General features: G+C 35.8%; 2 pseudogenes; both read right to left on the reverse strand.

The window, feature by feature from the left end:
• Positions 1-9,900: 9,900 nt before the first annotated feature.
• LOC138395442 (bifunctional methylenetetrahydrofolate dehydrogenase/cyclohydrolase, mitochondrial pseudogene) lies at positions 9,901-11,003 on the reverse strand (annotated as a pseudogene).
• A 5,648-nt stretch (positions 11,004-16,651) lies between these two features.
• Positions 16,652-17,451, reverse strand: LOC138395484 (small ribosomal subunit protein eS1-like; annotated as a pseudogene).
• Positions 17,452-23,794: the final 6,343 nt, after the last annotated feature.

Consider the following 23,794-nt stretch of genomic DNA (forward strand, 5'->3'; position numbering starts at 1 on the left):
CATCTAAATTAATTCAGGATTTTTATTCTTAACCTCTATATGTCTTTTTCCTCATCTGTGAAGTGAATTTTATAGTGGTACCTACATAATAGGGTGGTTGTGAGAATTAAATGTGTTAATATATGTAAACTACACAGAATAGTGCCTGGTCCAAAGAAAGCCCTATATATAGGTTTGTTACCATTCTTGTTACCTCCACCTTTATCAGCACTGTTGTTCCTGTGTTCCAGCGGGTGGGGATGGGCCATGAGGGAGCCAGGTATAGTGGGTGCATCCTGTCCTGGGCTCTTATCTACACAGGCAGGCATCTGTGCTGAGAAATCACCTTTCCTTTAAAGTTTCCACACCAGTTACTACCACATCCTGTCTGCAAGGCCTTTCTGGTTTCACTTTACACTTAGCTATTTTCACACTTTTTTTGTTTTTTTGAGCACAAAGAGAGACATTTAGCTCAGGAGAATTTTGAGTCAGAGACATCTACTTAGATAATGCTCTGCTGTGCTGCATTAGAAGAGAACTCAACAAAGCTTGTTACCTCTCACTCCGCCTGGAAACGGAGGCATGAACTCTTCATCCCTCAGATCCTTCCAAACTGAAGAAGGATTTCTGCCCACCTCCTGGCTCAGCCTGGGGAAAGAGGCAGGTGAAGGACCCTGGCCCTCCTGGGGGCCTCACTAGCTCTCACACTCTCCTGCTTCCTGCTCCTCTCCCATTTTTCTCTTCCCATCCCTCTGCCCCAGCCCAAGTCATCTTTACTTCCTACACATCTTATAAAATCTTAGCTGGGGCACTAGCTGTTAAATCAGCAGACATTCTCCCAGGCTCGTTGTTTATGTCCATGGGTCCCTAAACGCAAACACTGTGACTTCTGCTTCTGAAAAGCCACCCCCTACCCCAGCTTTCCACCCCCACCCCGACCTCCACCTTCTGCTTGTCTTTGTTAGCAAGCCTCCCCCGGCAACTTTGCTAATGTACTAATGTGACCGAAAGAAACGACAAGAAAGAATCAATGATTTATATTTCAAGTGTTATTTTGTGCTAGTACCTCTGTGTTCTCAGAAAGAAAGTTGACTTCTCATTTAGATGTGTTCACCTTGCCTGCAGTCAGTCGCTAAAAGGGTGAGAACTGGTTTTCTGTACAGAATCTATTTCACAAGAATAGTAAGTCCCTCGGTCATGCATGCAATCTGTGGTTCTGTGGGTCACATTTCTTACCCTCTGCAGGGTTACGCCTAAACAGTGTGTAACATCTGCAATTCTCTTGGCTAGATTTGCCAGTCATTTTATGGGGGTTTTCCCTTCTCCAAGTGCTGGCCCCAGCCACTCCCATCCCTCCTTACCCTCCTGGAGATATTAGCCATGATGCAGGCTGAAGTTCTCTTTCGTAAATAAGCTCTTCATAAGGGGTGAAGAATTGGCTTTCCTTAGAGATAGGGTGTCTTGTACCTTTTGTCTAAGCTGGAACACTTTGAAAAGTGAAAGAGGACACTATTAATCATACACCAGAATAACAGGTGTGGATTGGGATAGTCCTTGGCAAAGCAAGCTTTGTGGTTCTACTCAGAGTTTACAGACAGTATAGTCAGTTTCCCAGCCCCTAAGTTTTAGCCACATCTACTCCTTCCGCATGGTTATTGCCTAGTCTTTTACCATCAACTGCCAAGTTTAAGAAGTATTGGCAGAGCTTAGGCTTGCATAGGGTCAGTGGTCCCTCTCTGATCTGTTGAGTCTTCTAAGCCTGTGTGGGTTTTGCTGATTTTAGCTGTGGTTTCTTTTTAAGAGTCCCAGATTTAAAAAAAAAAAAAATGCTATTTTCATAAAGGCAAAGCAAAAGAAAGATGCTTACTTCAGATTAAATGCTTAGCAGCTGTCTAAAAAAATTCTCTCTACGAGACTAATTGGTTCTCTCTGGCTTTACAACAAAGTCCTAATTCCTCTCCAAAAATAAGGTCTGTCTCCCCAGCATGTGTCCAAGCCACTGCCTTCTGGCAGCCCTGCAGGGTAACTGGGGCTCTCTGTCTTGCTATGTTTTTGTAGATAGTATTTTTTTTTTAAATTCAGAACTTAAAGAATGGGCTCTAAAGATAATTTTCACCCCATTTCTAAGTGTTCTGTATGCTGTGGAAATTTACAAGGCTCAGCTGACTCTTGTTTCTTTCCTAATATAGATTCCCCTGCATCTACCCAGAAAATTTAAAGCATTCAGTGATTTGCTCACACTCAGTCCACTGGTTCATCTGCAATTAGTATTGACTTTGAAGTCAGCCTCGTCACCAATTCTCTCCCATCTAGCAACTCAATATTACTTGCTTTTGTGGTGCACATATTTGTCATGGATGGGCTCCTACATCTAGTGGGTACCACTATTAGCCCACAAGACTCAGTTGTATAAGAAATGTGACTTTAATTACAAAGATATGGAATCAACCTATGTACTCATCAACTGATGAGTGGATAAAGAAAATGTGATATATGTATACCACAGAGCACTGCTCAGCAATAAGAAAGAATTAAATAATGTGTTTGCAGCAATTTGGATTGAACTGGAGGCCCTTGTAAGTGAAGTAACTACTAGTAACTACTCAGAAAAATAAATGCTGCATGTTCTCGTAAGTGGGAGCCGAACTGTAGCTACACGAGGACACACAAAGTGGTATAATGGACATTGGAGGCTTAAAAGGAGAGAGGAAGGTGAGAGGTATGAAAAATTACCTACGGGATACAATGTACACTACTCAAGTGATGGGTACACCAAAAGCCCAGACTCTACCGCTATGCAATATATACACGTAACGGCTGCAGTCCCCAACCCCCAGGTGGCAGAGCAGTACCTGTCTGTGGCCTATTAGGAATTGGGAGCACAGCAGGTAAGGGACAGTCAAGCCAGCAAAACTTTATCTGTATTTACAGCCGCTCCCCATCACTTCATTATCGCATAAGCTCCTCCTCCTGTCAGATCAGCAGTGGCATTAGATTCTCATAGGACCATGAACCCTACTGTAAGCTGCACATGCAAGGAATCTAGGTTGCACATGCCTTTTGAGAATTTAATGCCTGTTGATCTGAGGTGGTGATGCTAGCACTGGGGAACAGCTGCAAATACAGATTATCATTAGCAGAGAGGTCTGACTGCACAATAAATACAATGCATTTGAATCATCTTAAAACCATCTCCTCTCACCCCAAGTCCATGGAAAAACTGTCTTCCATGAAACCAGCCCCTGGTGCCAAAAAGGCTGGGGACCACCATATAACAGAATTCAACTTGCACTCCCTAAAAGAAAAGAAAAGAAAAAAAAGAAGTGCAACTTTATTTCTCAAAATTTGAATTTAGCTTCAAATAGGAGTTCTACAATGTGGTTTCTGCCTAATCTCCATCAATTCTAGAAAAGCTCAATTCATTTAAGGTATGTCTTTAGCTAATGAATACATCATATTTCATAGAAATATGAAAGTCAGACAAGTATTTTCTCATCTTCTTTCACCAAATCCATCAGCTTCTCTGCCTCAGTGCCCACGTGTTATGCCATCTATCACCCCTATTTCAATGGAAGAAATGTCTCTACTCCTAAAGCACCTCCTCTGCTGCAACTCTTCTGAAATTATCTCCGTTTTCTTCACTTGCCCTGATACCTTCAAAGTCTAAACTTTTGTAGTTAAAAAGTTCAGGATTTTTAAACTAAAAAACATTAGCTTCTAAAACTCACTACTCCCTAACTTTTCAATGGTAGAAATAGACGTCTTGAAGTGTACTTTGAAAAAGTAGTGGGATAAAAGGAAATTTCTAGGATGAAAAGACATTGGTTAAACAATAAAAATATATTATCCTATTGCATTTTGATTTACGATATCATTGTGTCTCCTTGAGCTTTGACCTTGCCACCTCTGTGAAGGCTCTGACAGGGACTAAACATTGACTTCTGCCTAGGAGACAATCATTAGAAATAATTGAAATAATTTTACTGTCCCTGCTGTCCAAACCTACCAGGTCATCTTTTATAACTCATATTCTCATGCTTTATAACTCCAATGCCCTAAAACTTCACTGTACTAGTCTGTGGGAATTCGCAGTCCTTCATCAGCAAAACACTCACATGCTTCCTCCTCTTATAAAAATTTTTCCTTCATCTTCTTGCTCTGATTTCTGGCTTTCCATAAACGGTGTTGATCATTTTCCTCCTATACCTTGTGGATCCCTGAAGCTGGTGATGAGGTAACTTTCCTCCTAGTTTTCTCCATTTCTTCCAGATCATTGTTTCTTCCCTCTCTGTGTGTGTAGCCTCCTTTGAAGCACGTGCTCTAAAACTATCCTCTCTTCTGTCCCTCCTTGTTTGCCTGAGAACTGCCCATCATACCTCTTCATTTCATGAAGATTAACTCACTGAGCTCACTACCTATCTCTTAAACACCTTTCTTCTTATAGCCTTGATATTCACATAGAAGATCTACCCAACCTCTAGGACTTTCATGCAGTTCCTTGGGGTCCCTTTCAATTACATTGCTTATTCACCAACCCTTTTTCTGGTCATTTTCCAGATATTGACATTACCAATAACTATGCCACTTCTAGATTCTCATTCTTTAACAATTACCTATTTTTTTCCAATTCATTACTTCTCATAGTGCCATTTCAATAAGGTTTTGAACCACCAGAGATCTCCAGTGAATTCATTCTACCATTTTACCCTTTCTTCCCTGTGTCTTATCCCTCACACTTCCTCACTTCTATTAATATTTGGCTTACACTTCGTGATCCATTGGTGTACTTCCTTGGAAATATTATGAAGTCACTTGACCCTCTCTCTCCATTGTTCTCACCTGTGAAACCTAGCCCTGGTAAAATCCACCTCTCTTCCTATTCTTGGCTGTATTTGAACAAATAAAAAACCCATACCCATTTTTATTATTTTTATATTATTAATTTATATTATATCTCATTATAATGCAGCATAAATTATATTATAAAATACATTATGAAGTACAAATTTCCATTTATAACCATGATTCTGAAGTGAGACCTCAATACTTTCTACACCTCCCGATACATTTCGTGAATAAATTCCTTCCCTTACTCTGTGAGGTATCTATTTCATACATACACTCTTCTCAAATATCTTCCCCTCTTCAGTCTACTAATGAAGTTACTTCTAATTTCGATAAGAAAATAGAAGCAATCAGAAAATGACTTCCTCTCTGCACCAATATGTCCACCAACACACATTCATCTGTAGCAATATAGTCTATTCTACTCACATCTAACCCAAAACTTTAACTTGTATCCTAGGTCTTGTGTTGTTTTGCTCACCTAAATGCCTTATTCCTACAATCATCCCTATCTACTGCATGATTCTCATTAGCATACCAACATGCTGTAATAGCACCCATCTTAAAAAAGAAAAAAAGTTTTCACAACTCCACATAACCTTCCACTGCTATCCCAATTTCTGGGTCCTTCTTTATGACAAAACTTTTTAAAGGACTTGTCTATATTCACTGTGTCCAATTTCTCTCTCCTTAGTTTCTGTTAAATTCAGTCTCCTCCAGTCTATGGAAATAACCCTTATCAATGTCATTAATGACCTCTATGTCACCCAATCTGAACATCAACTCTACATTCGTCTTTCCTAACTTCTCATCAGCACTTGACAGATAAAAACTCACTCCTTCCTGAAGTACCTCTTCCTTTGGCTTTTGATGTAGACACTATCCTTGTTTTCCTCCCACTTCACTGGCCTCTTTTTCTCAGCTTTCTTGTCTGGATCCTTCTACTCTTCCTGATTTCTAAATGCTAGAGAGCTCCTGAGGCTCCGTCTTTGAATCATTTCTCTGCACTGTTCACACTCACTCCTTGGAACCCAAGGGTTAAATGACATTAAGTCAGTTCCAGGGCTTTAAAGATCAATTAAAGATCTGGTTGCTTCTAGATGTGTGTCATAACTATAAATCTCTCGTATGAAGTCCAGACTGCCATATTGAAATGTTTGCTTGATGTCTGCCTTGAATGTATAATAGACATATCTCAAACTTATTTTCAAAAGAGAAAAACTGATTTACCCCTTCCAACACAGCTTTTCCCTAGTTTCCTCAATATACTAAGTAGAATTACAATTCAATCAGTTGCTCCAAAGTCTTATAACTCTTTCTTGACGGCTCCTATTCTCTCCTGTGGGACAGCACGATCAGCATCAGACACACTGGGGAGGAAGGGCAACCTCCAGAAGACAACCTAGGACTAGATACTGGGATAGTCCCGTAACAGGTGGAGGTTACTTTCTGGCCCCTGGCCCCTCGCCCTTTCATCTCACCCCCGTCTTCAGATATTAGATGAAATATCATGGAGAAGGGAGAGGAGGAAATCCTTGAATTAATTTATTGAAACCCTAATCACAATTTAATTTATTGAAACACTAAAAAAATCACAACCACAATACCCTCAATAATCACAAATTATACAGAGCTTGCAGAAGAGTGACTAAGTAAAGTTTTCTTCTACTTGATAGAAATGAGAAGTTGAGTTAGTAATCAACACTTATGTGCACATAAAGTAGTAACATTCATCGGGTGGCGGGCAGGTGGGAGGAGGGGATGGGTATATACACACCTAATGTGTGCGATGCGCACCGTTTGGGGGATGGACACATTTGAAGCTCTGACTCGGGTGGGGCAAAGGCAGTATATGTAACCTAAACATTTGTACCCCATAATATGCTGAAATAAAAAATAAAAAAATTTTAAAAAATTTTAAAAAGTTCAGTTAAGGAAAAGCCATGAAACACATTATTATATGTAGGTATGGACTAAAAATTTTTAGCCCCTATCGTTGAGATTTTTCTCCTCTTTCCTCAGCTTCTGGGCTTTCTTTCATGATTGATCCCTTCAGGGGCTGCAGATGAATTCCAGTGAGTCTGCAAATGATCTATTAAGGTGCCAGAAGAAAACATTAGTACTCCCTTTAATATTTACTGTTATATATTATAAAATGACATAGAAATTAATCTTTATTAAGGTTTATGTATGGATTGACATTTGTCCTTTACTCTCACTCACGTCAGATAGTCACCTGTCTATCTGGGTGCATGATGGACAGGGACAGCCTCACTTTTAATCCCAGTTTACTGGGATTTACTGTGTTGAATGTGGACTCAATTAAGTGAATTCATAAATGATGTTATCTAGCTTTATTTAAACTAAACATTCTAAAATGAGGCAAAAAGATTGGGGGAATGTCTGTAAAAAACCTGATGCCATAAAACAATCATAGAAATATGCATACAACCTAGCAACAAAAAATGAGCACTGATCTGATATGTGTTCTACTCCTAGCGCAAGTTCTTGTCAGCCCCATTCTAAGGTATAAATTCAGGCCACATGAGTAGTTTTAACAAAAAAATTGACTAAGAAAGTTCACAATTACAAGATGACTTGAGATGCGCATTTTTGTGCCTATTGTTACTGAAGATAATCAGCACCTTAAGTGCATGTTGAGTAGCTAACAGTATTACAATGCTATCTATAATTATCAAATCTACATATAAAAATATTATTTATATTTTATCTTCATCTCATTCTCCTCAATTTATATTTTATAAGTTTTATAATGTTCATACTGTTAGTATGATAATAATGTATGCATATGTTACAAATAAATAAATATACATATATGAGGTGGACAAGCATTTATTACTGATAGAGAGAAACATAAAAAGTATTTAGGGACCACTGCTCTGTAGGATAGCAATTAGCAGGGCTGCTTCTAAATCTTATAGTGGAAAATGGTAGAGCTATAGAGTGCTCCAAGAAGTTACTTAAAGAAACAAGCTCCCTTGGGACCAAGAGCATGTTCTGTTCTCTTCTTGAGTTTTTCCTTTGTAAAGTTATAAAGCAGGGCCACTAGCTTTCACACATTTAGAATAAGTCCCACACCCTCCCATTCATTAATTTATTCCAACATTCTTATGAAGCACATCCTTTGTGTAGAGAGTGACAGTACAAAGCCCAGAAGTTCCCCCTGGGAGTTTCCAAATCAGGTAACAAGAATTCTTGGCAACAATTCTAAATTGTTCTTGGTATTTGGCCACCATCTGCCCCCATAGGGTGTGTGCCAACTACGCAAATCAAATTGCAAGAAGAGGTTTGGATTGCTCAAGCTAAAAATCTAGATATACAAATTAATTCTAGTTAATTTCTGGGTTAAAAACAGATTTTCAGTAAAGGGCTATTTTTTCCTCCTCCTTTTCCCCTTCCTACTTTTCTCCTTTGAATGCATTAAAATAATACTACAGATTATCACAAGCATTCAATGTTAATCAGGATTAAGCAGAAGATACAAAATATGATAACAGCTAACATATATTGAATACATACTGTGACACCCTTCCAAGCATTTTATTTCTAGTAACTCATGTAATCTTTTCAATGATTCTTTAACTGACAATAAAGTCCATTTTTAAATGAAACTAAAGCATAGAGACATTAACTAATTCAGTTAATTTTATATATGGTAAGGAACATATGGAAGCTGGAGGCAAGATTTACCCCCTGGCAGTCTGGCCAAAGAAAACGTTCTAAATCACCATGTTGTATGTAGTACCCCTCTAGCCCATTTGATGTTCATTTGCATATGTCATTTTTTTCTTTTTCTTTGTTAACTTTCATAAGATATCATTTACATATAATAAATGTACCCATTTCAAGTGTACAGTTTGATAGTTTTGACAAATGTACATACCCAGATATTCAAAGAAACAACATGGAGAACATTTCTATCACCCTAAAAAGTTCCTTCATATTCCTTTGGAGGAATAATTGAATAACTGATAATTATATCATTATAAAACATTCGTCTTTGTCCCTAGCAAAGTTCATTGTCCTGAAGTCTACTTTGTTTTTTTTTTCCACACAGATGTGTTTTACTAAAAAAGGAAAAAAAAAAAAAACCTTTAATCAGAAAGTCTGATTAAATTCAATATTAACTCAAGCTCTTAAAAATCTTTTGGGAAAGCCAACAGGGTACATCACAGAAAAGCAGGCAGCTGCTGACAATTCTTTGGTGGAAAAGTAAGTTGCATATTTATATGAGCTGCTCAAATGATTATGAAGCCCAGGTTTTGTTTTTCAAAAATAGGTTTCAAGATACCCCAAAGAAACCGTAGATACCCTCTAACAATACAAAAATTTAACAATGAAATTTAAGTATGTAGCAAAAGTAAAATATGATAATACACATGAATAATTTATAAAATAAGCCTTTTAGTCACAGAAAACTAAAATGGGGAGACCTCACTGGTGGATAACATACATAAAATGAAGGCTAATAGCAAATGGAACTGAAACATTTTCCCAATGACTGACTAAGCCACAGAAAAACAGCTTAGGAAAACTACTAACAGGCAAGTTTTCTTTTTTCCTAGCCAATTCAGTTCTACTTGGATAAATCTGTTTATCCATCAATACATATACAAATTAGAGTAATTTTTTCTATTACCACCATTTTTTCCCTTTCACTTTTTCCCTAATTTTCTCTAGCAACGTTTTTCCTTTGGTTTGACCAGTTGACCTCAGAAGGTTTAGAACCTAAAACGAGTATCAACTCTTATTGGAATAGCACTTGGGAAATGCAATCCTAGAAAAGGCAAATTTTTAATGGAGGTAGCTGACACAGTGAAGCATCCATTCTCAATGTGACGGTGTCTCCCATGTTAGTCCCTAGGTTAATGGCTGCTCTTGGCTAGATCACATGACCCAGCATGATACTGGAATGCTCCTTGGTGAGGTACTGCAGAGCCGTGTGCACAAACACCCACCCATTTAAGCTTTCAATAAATACAAAGCATCATTTTAAACCATTTCAGTAGAATAAATAAAATTATTCCATTTCTAGTGGCCTGCTTTGCTTCTTGAACTGGCTTGGAATGCTCTTCATGACAAAGAAGACACAACAGTTAATTAGTGGCTACTCCAAGCTCTTTAGATTTCAGCACTTCCTGCTCTTCAAGCCTCAGCAATTTTTTTTTTTTTTTTTTTTGCAGCAATAATGGTATTCTTATTAGCATCGCCACTATCATGGGACCAACACCACCTGGAACTGGAGTGATGTAACCAGCTTTTTTTCTGACTCCTTCAAAATCCACGTCTCCAACCAACTTGGGTTTAGCAGTTATGGGATCTTGAACTCTATTTATTCCCACATCAATCACTGTTGCTCCCTCCTTGATCATGTCTCCTGTGATCAGATTTGGAAAACCTGCAGCAGATACTACAATATCTGCAAGAATTGTATGTTTCTTCAGCTGCTCTTTGGGAGTATATCGGTGACATTGTAACAGTGGCATCACCTCCAGGACGTTCATGTGCCCCATCTGTGTGTAGTAACATTGCAATGGGCATTCCAACATTTTTTGACCTTCCAGCCACAACCACATTCTTCTCTAGGGTTGGAATACCAGTTCGCTTAATTATTTCCCACACACCCCACGGGGTAGCTGGTAACATGGACTACTGGTCCAGACACATTCGCCCTACATTATTAATTACATGAAAACCATCAACATCCTTGTCTGGAGAAACAGCATTGCAGATCTTTCTCTCATCAATGTGCTCTGGAAGAGGCAGCTGAACAAGGAGGTCCACATTATCATCATTGTTCAATTTATTGATTAAATTCAACAATTCTTTCTCTGAAATTGAAGCTGGTTTCACAATTGTCTCACTGTTGATTCCCACATCTGCAGCGGCTCTGGTTTTGTTGAGGACATAGGAGTGACTGCAGGATTCTCTTCAACCAGAGTCACGCTTAGGTAGGGTAGTTTATTGCCAGAGGCCACCCACTCTTCCACCTCCTGCCGCGCTTCCTGCTTGATCTGCTGGGCCAGTTTCCTTCCAGAAATGACAACAGCTTCATTTCTAACTGCAGCGAGGTGGAAGGGGCGATGGCGGAGACAACAGCTCTGCGCGGGGCGGAACAGCGGAGTAGCCAACGCGGACATAAGGGAAGTTGCAGCCATAGCCCCTACCGGTACCCATGCAGGGAGGCTGATGTCTACTTTGTCTCATAATAATTTAACCACTTCAGCTTCCTTATGATTAGCATTTGCATGATATAGTTCTTTTACTTTTACTTTTAACATATGTGACTTTATGTTTAAAAGAAATTTCTTGCAGACAGGATATACTTGGGGCCTTTAAAAAATATTCTCCTATATTGCTCTTTGATTTCTGTTTGTCCCATCCATGTGTTCTTTGTTCTTTTTTCCTTCTGTTCCTGCCTTCTTTTGGAATAACTGAATTTTTTTAGCATTTTTTATTTTAGAGCCACTTTTCGCTTATTAGCTATACTTCTTTTCATTATATTTTAACTATGACAAATGTGGCTGGGAAGTAATTTACGTACATTATTCAACTGGTCAGCTGAACAGCTAGTCTATTATAAGTGGTTCTTTTTTGAAAACAGCAAAAAATTGTTGTAACATTATATTGAAATTAAGTTATGTTTAAATAACATTATTATATTTTAGTGGACAAAACCAATTTAATGAAAACTGCAAAATGCAAGAAATGAGAAAATGGAGTTTTTGAGAAATGAATCCATAAATGTGGCTTCCTCAATGTACCATTTGTTTCAAAATTGATGTGACTAATAAAATGAGTTTTTGCTGAGCATTTTCTTTGATGTTCACTAGGGCTATTTTGATAGTCATGAATACTTAAAATAAAATGATGAATTAAGGATATATTACTATACTATAACAACTTAAATGAATGTTTTGCAGCTTTGCAAATGATTGGCATATAGTTCTTCATTAGTTAAATAATAAAATTTTTATTAAAACTCAAGTCAAAGCAAGATTTATGAGATTTCCAGGTTAAAGTTAGCTTTATATGCCTGAAAACCCAAAGACAGCTATCTAGTTCTCTCTTCCCAAATTCTGTCTTTGAAAATATTAAAAATATTTTATATCCTAAAGTTTTATTTCAGTAGAATTGTTTTGTTTGCTTTGAACTAGAATCATGATAGCATCTAGGTGATTGCTTCATGAGGTATGAGATAATATTTTCCCACAAGGTGACTGTTAGCATATACAAATAAAGATCTCCTAACTTGTCTGGTAGTTTCCATGACGTTAAATTTGAAAATGAACCAGATATAGAAGTATCAGAAAATTCTAGGACATTAGGGGAGAAAAAAAAGGAACCTAAGAGAGGAACCAGAGTAATACCATCATTTCCAAAGAATCATATGCTAAAGCAATTAGATAGTTTATCTAAGGATATATCCTTTGTTTGAAACTTGGCCAGGCTAGGTAGTTTATGTGAAGATATGCCCTATATTTTAAACCTGGCTGGTACTCTTTCAAAGTCAAAACAAGAAAATCTTCTCATAATAGGATTTTAATATAGGGCAGTCAAAGATTATTTATATTAATTGATCTAAGTACTAGATTTGAATGGATTTAAGATTTAAAATGCTAATCCATGGGTTGTGGGAGTTTTGCTTCATTTTGTTTTTGTTTTAATTATTTTCAAAACCCAAGACTATTTTGAAGAGTGTAAAAGGATTGAGACCACTGACTTATAGGTAGAAAATAAACAGGTTACTGAAAGAAGTATTATTGTCTGTGGCCACACATACCACCCTGAGCATGCCTGATCTTGTCTGAAAGAAGTATCAAACTTCTGAATAAATAGAGCTGAAACCTCCTGGTCTCTAAATTGGAAGACTACCTATAATAACGATTCGATCCTTTCTGAAAAAATTTGCAATTTTAACTCAATTCTGATGTTAAAATTTTGAAAAGCAGATGTTCAAAGGAAATCTTGAACTGAAGCATTGAGTCAATCTTTTATGACCCATCCTCTCTGTGTTAAAAACTACACACTTTCTTTTGATATTATAAGTCAAAATAGTAGCAATTTTGAAAATAATTTATCAAACTTAACACATCTTCTCTGCCCAAACCCAAGATCCTCTCTGTTAGAAAGGGATGAGCGTAACTTACCTGTGAATTGAAAATCATTTCTTTAAAGTGTTTGCCATTGTTTAGAATCTTGCCTTGATCCTGAAGATTTTGCTACATAATTTGACAGTAAAACTTGATCTTGTCTCAGAGGCAGGCTTAAGTCAACTAGGTTGTCAAGCAAGACTGATGTATGCAGTCAGACTTTACTAATTTGCAAGAGAATATAATTGTAGAGTATATTGGGTTATTAAGTCCATTGCCTAATGTAGTCTCTGCATGCAGATAAGTAACACATAAAAACATTACAGTGAGAATGCCAGTTGATTGATTTTCAAAGACAAAACCTCTTTTACATTCACACATAATGGCAAAAAAAAATGAGTCACAGCTTTTTCAAAACCTCTGTAACATTGTTCTATGTTTATTTGGTATCTAAATGCTCCCATATAAAAGATGATGTCCAGTCATACTTATGATATTTTAGGTATCTTTTTCTCTGATTAGATGTTCACTGGGGTTTCTTCTTATGTTTTATATTAATGATTTGAATTATATTTGATTTAAAATACAATTAGAATTAGAAAGTTTTGGTTATCCTTTCATTCGTTACATCAGTTGGTGTGGTATTTTGATCTATATACTAATGTCTATTTTCAGCTAGTGAAAGTTTTCCTCAATTATGGTTTTATTTATTACATATATTTTTGCATTCCAATTATTTTGAAATCTTTCTTGGTAAAATCTGTGCTTATTAGACCACATCTCCATTCTCTCACACCTAACATTATTACTTTCACTATTTATGATGTCTCTGCATTCTGCAAATTCTCCTCACACAATGTCATTCTATTTATTACTGTTGGCTATGTTGATCTAATTCCTTCTATTTAATAATTTTCTTGAATCTTTTAATCATATCAGCTTTTTTTTTTAATCTCAGCCTTTTTTCCCTATTTATCTGGCTCACCTTTTTATTTCAATCTGTTTTCTTCTTATAGATTCTTGTTCCTGTTTCACAGAAGCCACTTGTACCTATTGATATGCCAAAGAGATTTCTTTTTCTTCTGTTTGTTTTGATAAATTGTCTTCCAAAGCATACTCTTATTTTCTGTCTTCAAGCTAATGTGTCCTCTACTTTTTTTTTGGTAAATAAGTCCACGGTTTTCATGCTGGATTTGACTATTTTCTGTCTCTCTTCTTTAAATTAAGAGAAGTATTTATCTAGACCTGAGATTTATTATACACAATGTGAATGAATTTTTTTCCTACCCAGTTTGCTGCCACTGTGGTAACTGGTAAAGCTCTCCGCTCAAATACTCAGCTAAAGGATAGGTTTATGGAATCAGCTACCAGTTTTGAAACAGCTGTGAAATGAGTTGGGATAATCTTCTGCACCCACTGCCTAATTCTCTGAGGCTTTTGACATATTGTATGTGTATTCAACATTTGCTGATTTAAGGGTTTTTAAGTCCTTGTTCAGAATGATAGCACTTTTACATAGGTACCACACTCTTTGAGTAAAATACGCTATTTCTAGTTTTTCTCTAATTTCAAGGAGTTGGAAAAAGAAGACAGAATGTGCAGGAAAGAGGGAACAGGACTCTAATTACCTGAAATGTAGCGTTGCTGTTTGTAATATCCAAGAAAAGAGGTCTTGCCAGGTTTCTGATTGGCAAAGACCCAGCATCCCATAGCGAGGAGGCATATGGTGGGGTAGATAAAAGATTTTCCTGCTTTATCTTAGGTCTTAAAGTCCATACTACACTAGATGGCAAAGTGCATCTTACCCATCAGCATATCCACCTATAATAAAAATGATTAGGGAATTAAGACTTTAACAGAAAGTCTTTACTATGAAAAAAGGAGCATAAAACACCTGAAAATGACATAATAAGTAGGTGAACACTAGAAGCATTCCTTTAAAAATCAAAAATGAGACAACAATATGCAGTGTGATAACTTATATTTGACCTGAAATTGAAGTCCTTGGATAACACAATAATCTCATAGGAAAATTAAACTAGAAAGGAGGAAATTAAAATACCATTAATTGTCTATATTATGATAAATTGAAAATATTGCATGAATTATTAAAAATAATAGGATAGTGTAGCAAGCAAGTTTAGATAGAAGACATTTGACAAAAATCAGTTGTATTTCTATATACCAGCAGCAAATTGCTAGAAAATATGCTTAAGAAGAAGACACTATTTTCAGTAGTCTCAGGGAAACTCAGTTATCTAGGAATAAATCTACAAAATATGTGCAAAAGCCCTGAGAAGGAAATTATAAATATTAGGCAATATGAAAGACTATATATAAAAATAGATACATCATTTTTGTGAACAGGAAGACAATGTCATAAAGATGTCAATTCTCCCAAGTTGATATATAAAATAGATGTGTTTTCAATAAAAAGACAGAATTTCATATGAATAAAAAATGCTAGATATATGTATACATACATACCCACCCACATATATAAAAGGCCATATGTAGTCAGGATATTCCTGAAGAAGAGTAACAGTTTGGGAGACTTGCTCTTCCAAATATTAGGACTGTCATGAAGCTATAAAAATTAAAATAGCTTAGCAATGGTAAAGGGATTATAAAATTGACTAGTGGAATTAAATAGGGTGCAGAGAAATATATTAACATATGTATGGAAATTTGATAAATCACCGAATTGTCATCCCATTTCAGTTCAATAAATGGAGTGGGGAAAAAATGATTATCCATACATTAAAAAGTGAAGTTAGATTCCTACTTTCATGATATCCAAAAATCTACTCCAGAGAGTTAAGGGCTTAAACATTAAAACTTTAAAGCTCTTGGTGGAAAATATAGGTGATTGTTTTTTGGACTTTGGTTAGGTGGTTTCCTTAAACAAAATACAAAACACATTGATCATAAAATAAAATATTAATACATTTGGCAATATTAAATGTAAGAACTTTTGGTCATCAAAAGTACATTAAAGAAAGTGAAAGTAAGTTACAAACTGAAGAAGATATTTATGACACCCACACTTTACAAAAATTAGGATCAAGTATACAAAATAAGAAAAACACAACCAACCTATAGGAAAATGGACAGATGAACTGACATTTCACAGAGGAAGAAACCATAGACCAATAAACACATAAAGATATGCTCATCTCATTAGTGATTAGGAAAGTGCAAATCAAAAAAATTAGATGTCATTGTATATGCATCTGATTGGCTAACATTAAAAATCTGTCAATATTAAGCGTTGGAGAAGATGTGAGTCCACTGGTGGGGATATAAATTGATCAATCCACTTTGGAGAAACAATTTGGCATTACGTTCTAAAACTGAGGGTTGACCTATGACTCAGCAATTCAAATTCAAGCTATGTACCCCAAAGAAACAATTGTACATGTAAAGGTTAATTCCCAGGATATTATATAATACTGTAAAACATTTTATAAAGATTAAAAAAACCCAGATTAGTGTATATATTTTGGAAAATTATATAGATGCAATAAAACTAGATAAAAGCAAAAACATAATGAACCTGAGATTCAGGAAGACGACTGATTATTTTGAGCCGAAGTAGGGAAATGGATGCAGGAATGTTGTCAAAGTGCTAGGCTTTGTTTTGGATGAAGGGTTCACATGAATTTTGTTTATTTATTTTTTTTTTTCACAAATAGGACTCTTTATTTGTCATTAAAAGTCTAAATTTTAAACAGATTCTTGGACTGGTGGTTCATATCCATCAGCTCGTTCAACTTTAGCGCCTGTGTCGTCACCAGTAGCTTTTCCAGAGCTACTACCTTCACCATGAAGCTCCATAAGTTTCCCCAATTCAAACTTGGGCTTCTTCAGCATTTTTACTTTTCTAACAAAGACATCATGGAGAGGATAAATAGATTGGCAAGCCTTTTCTATGTCTTTTCCAATGCTGTCTGGAATCAATTTATTGACTACTTCTTTCAAGTCATTTGTGTGCACCTCTCTGGTCATGATTTCCATCATCTTCTTCCGGATTTGGCGGACCTGTTGGTGCTGAGCGTAAGAGGTCTTCCTATCTGATTGTTGCGTTTTTTAGTAAAACCAACACAGAACAGACGAAGCAAATAGTAGTCTTGACATCAACATGAGCTTCAATCATAGTCTGCCATTTTTTAACCATGGAACACATTTTGTCACGGGTAAGGTCCATGCCGTGAAAATTAGTCAGGCAGTTTTTGCCCTGAACATCTTCAGTAATCAGCTTGAATTTTCTAAATGCAACTTCATCATTTTGCAGATCAATGAGGCTCACTTCAAACACACGACCCTTGAGGCCATCGGAGGCAATTTTTGTTCCTTGAGTCCTGGTGACTAGTGTTTTCCCAATATTTCTTATATTGAACATAGCAGGTGCTTTCACATCATACCAATCTTTCTTAGAAAATGGATCAACCACTTTCTTCTTGGCTCCCTTTTTGCCACCTTTCGTAAGGCACTTGTTCTTGCCAACCGCCATGGTGCTGCTCAGAGAGCCAAAAGGTGAATTTTGTTTATTTATTACATTATTGAAAATAATTATGTCACTAACCAAGTAAAGGAAAATTAGGCCTTCATGGACAAATGTTAAGATTATGACATTAATCAAGGAGTGTGATTAATCTAACTTTGTGCTCCAGATAATAGCCAGATTGCATCAGAATTTTCTCTTAGGAAAGGAGCTGTTTTTTAATTGGGAAATACTTCAATAAGCAATTAGTACTAAGATCATGGATTAACAAGTGTCAAGGGCCGGGCGCGGTGGCTCACGTCTGTAATCCTAGCACTCTGGGAGGCCGAGGCGGGTGGATCGCTCGAGGTCAGGAGTTCGAGACCAGCCTGAGCAAGAGCGAGACCCCGTCTCTACTAAAATAGAAAAAAATTATCTGGCCAACTAAAAATATACATAGAAAAAATTAGCCAGGAATGGTGGCGCATGCCTGTAGTCCCAGCTACTCAGGAGGCTGAGGCAGTAGGATCGCTTAAGCCCAGGAGTTTGAGGTTGCTGTGAGCTAGGCTGACGCCATGGCACTCACTCTAGCCCGGGCAACCGAACGAGACTCTGTCTAAAAAAATAAATAAATAAATAAACACAAAAAACAAGTGTCAAGGAAATAAAAGAGATGGTTAAATTATTCGAGATTAGAAACAAATAGGAATTTAGTTGTAGGAAACAATGAAGAAAGGAGTAAGGATGTCACCATTCAAACACAGGTTTTTGGTGTTTTTGCAATGTAAACTTTGTTTTCCTAAAACTTCAGGGAAAAAGTGCAAAATTCACAAATGCCTCCTGTCAGTTGATTTCTCTGTGGAGACGAAGGAAAGAGCCAGAGTTCTACATCTGCCTGTCACGGTACAAAACAGATTGAGCACATGAAGATAGCAAGGCAAACTGTACCCTGAAATTCTCCTCCATTGGTAGCAGCAGCAGGAATCTGGAAGTGACCCAGGAAACTCACCTCAGTGAACTTAAAGATATGATGATTATGACATGGACTTTCAAAGAACATGGAAAGGTTTTCCAAATAATGTTATTTATCCATCTTCAATTTCCTTTTATATATTACAAATTAGACTATGGATAAAAGTGAGGTATATTCTCCATGACTCAATAGTCTTCCAGAATTGCTACTCATTTATAATTTATAAATTGTATATATTTATAATATAAATTATAATTTACGACCTCATATCCCATTGTAAGTCGTATTTCTAAAAACACACAAATATACAAAATGCATTATTGTATATGTTCACATAGAGTCATTTTAATTTTCTTCAGTGATTAGCAACTTCTTGTATATACCAGAGTGGTAGAAACAAATACATTCAGTGAATGTATTTGAGTTCTAGAAACATCTTAACTTACACAGAATCCCTCATATCTGTCTATGTCTACAAATGTTATTTTCAGGATATTAAATATTTTCAAATGGATAGGAAATTAACAGGCTAAGCAGAAAACTTATGAAATGCTGACATTTTCTTAACAGGCCCAAATGGAGACCCATCTTTCACTAAATTGATGAGTATAAACATTTGTAAACTATATGCTTAAAAACAATAGCAAAAATACTATAATCATAATGGTTTCAATTAATCTTTTCAGTTTAAAAAATTGCTTTGAAAATGAAAAAAATATAAAAATGTCCCAATTTTATTTTCATTTTATATCACTAGTGTTTAAAGAAATGCTTATAATACTCTGCTTCCAATCAGCTATTAGGTGAAAAATATCACAAATTTCAATGATCCATCTATAATTTATAATGAAATTACTGATCAATCTATATCAAGTCTTTTTCAATAAATTGTCTTGAAAATAATTTGTTGTAAAGACTTCAAATTCAGTTGGAAAATATTTACATAAAGATTTTGATTTTTCTGTAAAATGAATGTGAAAATATCTTATTCATCTGAAGGCTCAAATGGAACAGATGTTCTCTTGGTACAAAACTTTTCAGTATCCTCAGAAATGTCCCTGTAAAAATTAATAAAGAGCTAATTAAACAGTGTAAATCCTGGAAATTTATATTATGATTGGGGATATTCTTCACTGCAACACAGAGCTTTATATGTTAACATTGATTTAACATATTTCACCTTTACTTATGAGTCATGTTTCCTTCCTTGCTGAATCACATGACATTTTATCTAACATGGAGGCAGCCTTGGTATAAATCACACACCATTTCTGCAATCATTGGTAGAGTCAAGGAACTAGTAACATTGCTGTTCTTGTAATCCTATTTCGTGCTTAGCATTGAAGAAATATTAGAATCCAAATTTGCTAATATGATTCTGACAGATTGGAATGTACTAGTTTATAAATCGTAAGGCATTAAATACATTACGTACATAATATTTCAACCTAAGATCCTGGTTTTTTAATACAAAGTTCAGCCTTACCCCAAGAGCACCTATATCAAAATCTCTTTGGGGAAACTTGGAGTTCACATAATTATAAATCTTCCCAAGTGATTCTAATGTACATTCAGTTTTAGAAACCACTACTCTAGAATATTTCCAGACATATAAAATCTCTATCTTTCCTTTATTCTTGCCTTTTAACAAACAAATTTAAAACATACCCAATATCTCTATATGATGGGTGGGGTGTGATAGATTGACTTATCTGACCTATGCTCTGCAGAAGCAGCCAAGGGTAAAACAACATCTCCAAACTTCCCTGTACCTATACTTGATTTAGATTCTGTCTATCATACTTACTTGTGTGAGATGAGAATTCAAAACTTAAGTGGTGAAAGAAAATGCACACAAGATATCCATTTGCTGTTGAGATTCAACCCATATGGTGTGGTGTGGTCTTGGAATCAATACTTCTACGTGAAGCTCTCTCATTCCTATGTGACAACTAGCAGGATATTCCTGAAGCCAGCCAGAGGAGAAAACAGCTTCCTGATTCTCCAGCTTCTCAAGATTGTAATAGAGATAACTGTTGCCTAAGCAGGCCAGTCTTGTGGTGGTGATCTGGGAGTATTCGGCTCAACCTAAAACCTATTCCTTCAACTCTTCAAAGAGTTTTGTAAACATCTAATTCCCTATATGTGGTCATATTTCTGTTAAAAACAGCTAGTTTCTTTAATCTTTACCTGATCCCGGATTAGTAACTTCCTTTTATAGTAATCATTACTCAAAGCTTACTTTGGTATTTCAAGCAGAGTAAACAACAGAGATCTTCAAGGACTATAAGAACAAAAAAAATCTTCTAAATGTTTGATTTACAAATGATAATAGCCCATAATACGACCAGAGGATCCATTGAAAGGGCAATTTCCATGCATGCTCATTACCATCATGGTTCCACATAAGGCATAGCACAAAACTCTCCTACTCTTGCATTTAATATTTTAATAAATCCATTATGCATTTGGATATTCTCTCAGACTATTGTATGTGTTTTTACTTCAAGGGAAAAAAAATCTAAAAACAATATTCTTAATTTCCTCCCAAACATCAGCATGACAGAAATGAGGAAGAGGCTTAGATAACCTTCCATGGGGATCGTATAGGTTGCAAGGAGAGGAAAAGTTTGGATAAAGACTTGGAAAAGACCATACGGACAATAGCTTAAATTCTTACTTTTTTGAAGTTCTCTGTGTTCACTCTCTATATTTGTTCATACGTTTAACATTTGGTGAGCACATACTGTGGACTTGATACTTTGCTAGACAATGGGTGTAGAGTACAATGCAGAATAAAATAGATCCTTCAAAGAATGTGTGTTCTTATGGGGCAGAAAAATATTAAACAACTGGTACAAAAGTATTTAATTTAATTATGATATATGCAAAAGACATAAATGAAACCATAGGTTGACATAACCATGGGATTTCAATCCAATCTTCCTTGAGAAAATAATATTTGAGCTAAACCCAAACAGGGAAGTGGAAATTAACTAGGGGACTAGAAAGAAGAGCTTTTGTGGTAGAGATGTGGCATATAAATGGCCTGAGAAGGCTTTTTACTTAAAAGTTAACTCTTTCATAACAAACCTGGAATAAACAAAATTCTCTCCTGAGATCTAACTTTGTTAGATCTAGAAGCAGGCTAAGAACTTCCTCTATAGTTCATGCTGAAGAACATATGGAGTATTGAATAATTAGATAATGGGAGGGAAAAGGAAAAAAAAAACTGCAGAAAATAGAAAAGAAATGAGAAGAACATTTCTCCCAAAACACTTTCTTTCAAGGGTGCACCTCACCTGGAGAAGCATCTCCTCTTTGATCTAATTCACAGTTTTAAAAGTGCAATAAAATAAAAATTTTCCATCACCAAGGGAGAGATAATTTACTGTCCTCTTACTCCCTCAGCCCTCCACTCCATCAAATTCCATTACCCATATTGCACCCCTGCTTGAAGGGTGAAATCGTCATCACTCCTGGGCAGGGGCTGGTTTAACTGGTTGGTTGGTGAGAGTGGATATAATAAAAGATGTATATGTGAGCCCCCAGGGAATCCCTTTACCACTGTTTCGGCAAAGGGGGTTTGTTGGATTTTAGCTATTACCTATCTTGGGAGAGATTGTGGATCAACAGTGCCTTCACTGTGTAATCACTTTTCATTTTCCATGACAGAAATTACTATCTTATTTTGTGTAATTTGGAAAAAAAAAAAAAAAAAGAAAGAAAGAAAGGAAAAAAGAAAAAAGGAAGCTCAAGCAAGTACTTTGAATGTTATTTAATTTTGTTGGTGCCTACATTTAGATATCTTACAAGAAAGTGTTGTGACCTTGGTTGGCTTACATTGCTCAAAGCGATGTTAAAAATGTGTCAAATTCTGCTGTTCTCTTAAGAATTCTGTTATAAAGCAGATGCCAGGAGATTCAGCCTCATGTGAAGAGTTTGCCAAGATCTCCCAAAGCAACTTCTCTTCCTTTGTTTCTTTTATTTCACTATTAAAAAATCTTTATAATGGATTTTTTAGAGTCCTTATTGCCATTAGTTAATAATAAAGGTAATAGCTCTATGTAAGGTGTCCAATCTGTCACAATCTTTTCCTTGTAATCATATATATACATTTGTATTATAAAAGCCATGTCAAAATCATAGATTGCTCCCAGGCTTGGGAAACTTGAAAAAATATTTACTTGTTGAATCTTAGCACAACGTAGTCTCTATTTTTTCACTTTCTCTTCTATTAAAACCCACAATAATTAGAACAAATAAGCTATTACTTAAAAACAATCATTTTTAGGTATAAGTCCATTATATTATGAATAATTTAAAATAGGTTAAGTGTGTCAGTTTAGGGAGTTACACAATAGTCAAGTAACTTTTATTCAACTATGTTGAATAAAATAAAAAAGCCAAGGCAATTGGCAAGAGAAAGAAATCAAGGGCACTTAAATTGGAAGGGAAGAGGAAAAGGTCAAATTGTCTTTCTTTACTGACAACATGATCTTATATTTAGAACAAATGAACACTTGGCCAAAAAACTGTTAGAACTGATAAACAAATTCATTAAAGTTGTACAATACAAAACCAACATACAAAAATCAGTAGCATTTCTATATGCTAACAAAGAATAGTCTAAAAAAGAAATCAAGAAGGCCATCTCATTTACAATAGCTACAAAAACAATATTTATAAATAAACTTAACTAAAGAAGTGAAAGCTCTCCATAATGGAAACTATAAAATAATGATGAAAGAAATTAAAAAAGACACACCAAAAATGAAAAGATAACCCATATTCATGGATGGAAAGAATTAATACTGTCAAAATGTCCATACTACCCTAACTATCTTCAGATTCAATGCAATCTCTATCAAATACCAATGACATTCTTCACAGAAATAGAAAAAAAATCCTAAAATTTGTGTGGAACCACAAAAGACTCTGAATAGCCAAAGTAATCCTGAGCAAAAAGACCAAAGCTGGAAGCATTGCATTACCTGACTTCAAAATATATGACAAAGATGAGTAACAAAAACAGCACAGTACTGGCATGAAGCAGACACATAGATCAATGGAACAGAATAGAGAAACCAGAAATAATTCTACACATTTACAGCCAAGCTATTTTTCAACAAGAGCATCATAAACATACATTGGAGAAGGGATAGTCTCTTCAATAAATGGTGCTGAGAAAAACAGAGTAACCATATACAGAAGAATGAAACTAGACCCCTATCTCTCACCACATACAAAAATCAAATCAAATTAAAGACTTAAATGTGAGAACTGAAACTATAAAACTACTATAAGAAAACATGGGAGAAATGCTTTAGAAAATTGGTATGGATAAAAATTTCTTGAGTAAGACCTCAAAAGCACAAGACACAAAGAAAAATTGACAAA

Source organism: Eulemur rufifrons, chromosome 15 (genome assembly GCF_041146395.1).
Source record: "Eulemur rufifrons isolate Redbay chromosome 15, OSU_ERuf_1, whole genome shotgun sequence".
In the NCBI taxonomy this organism is placed as follows: Eukaryota; Metazoa; Chordata; class Mammalia; order Primates; family Lemuridae; genus Eulemur; species Eulemur rufifrons.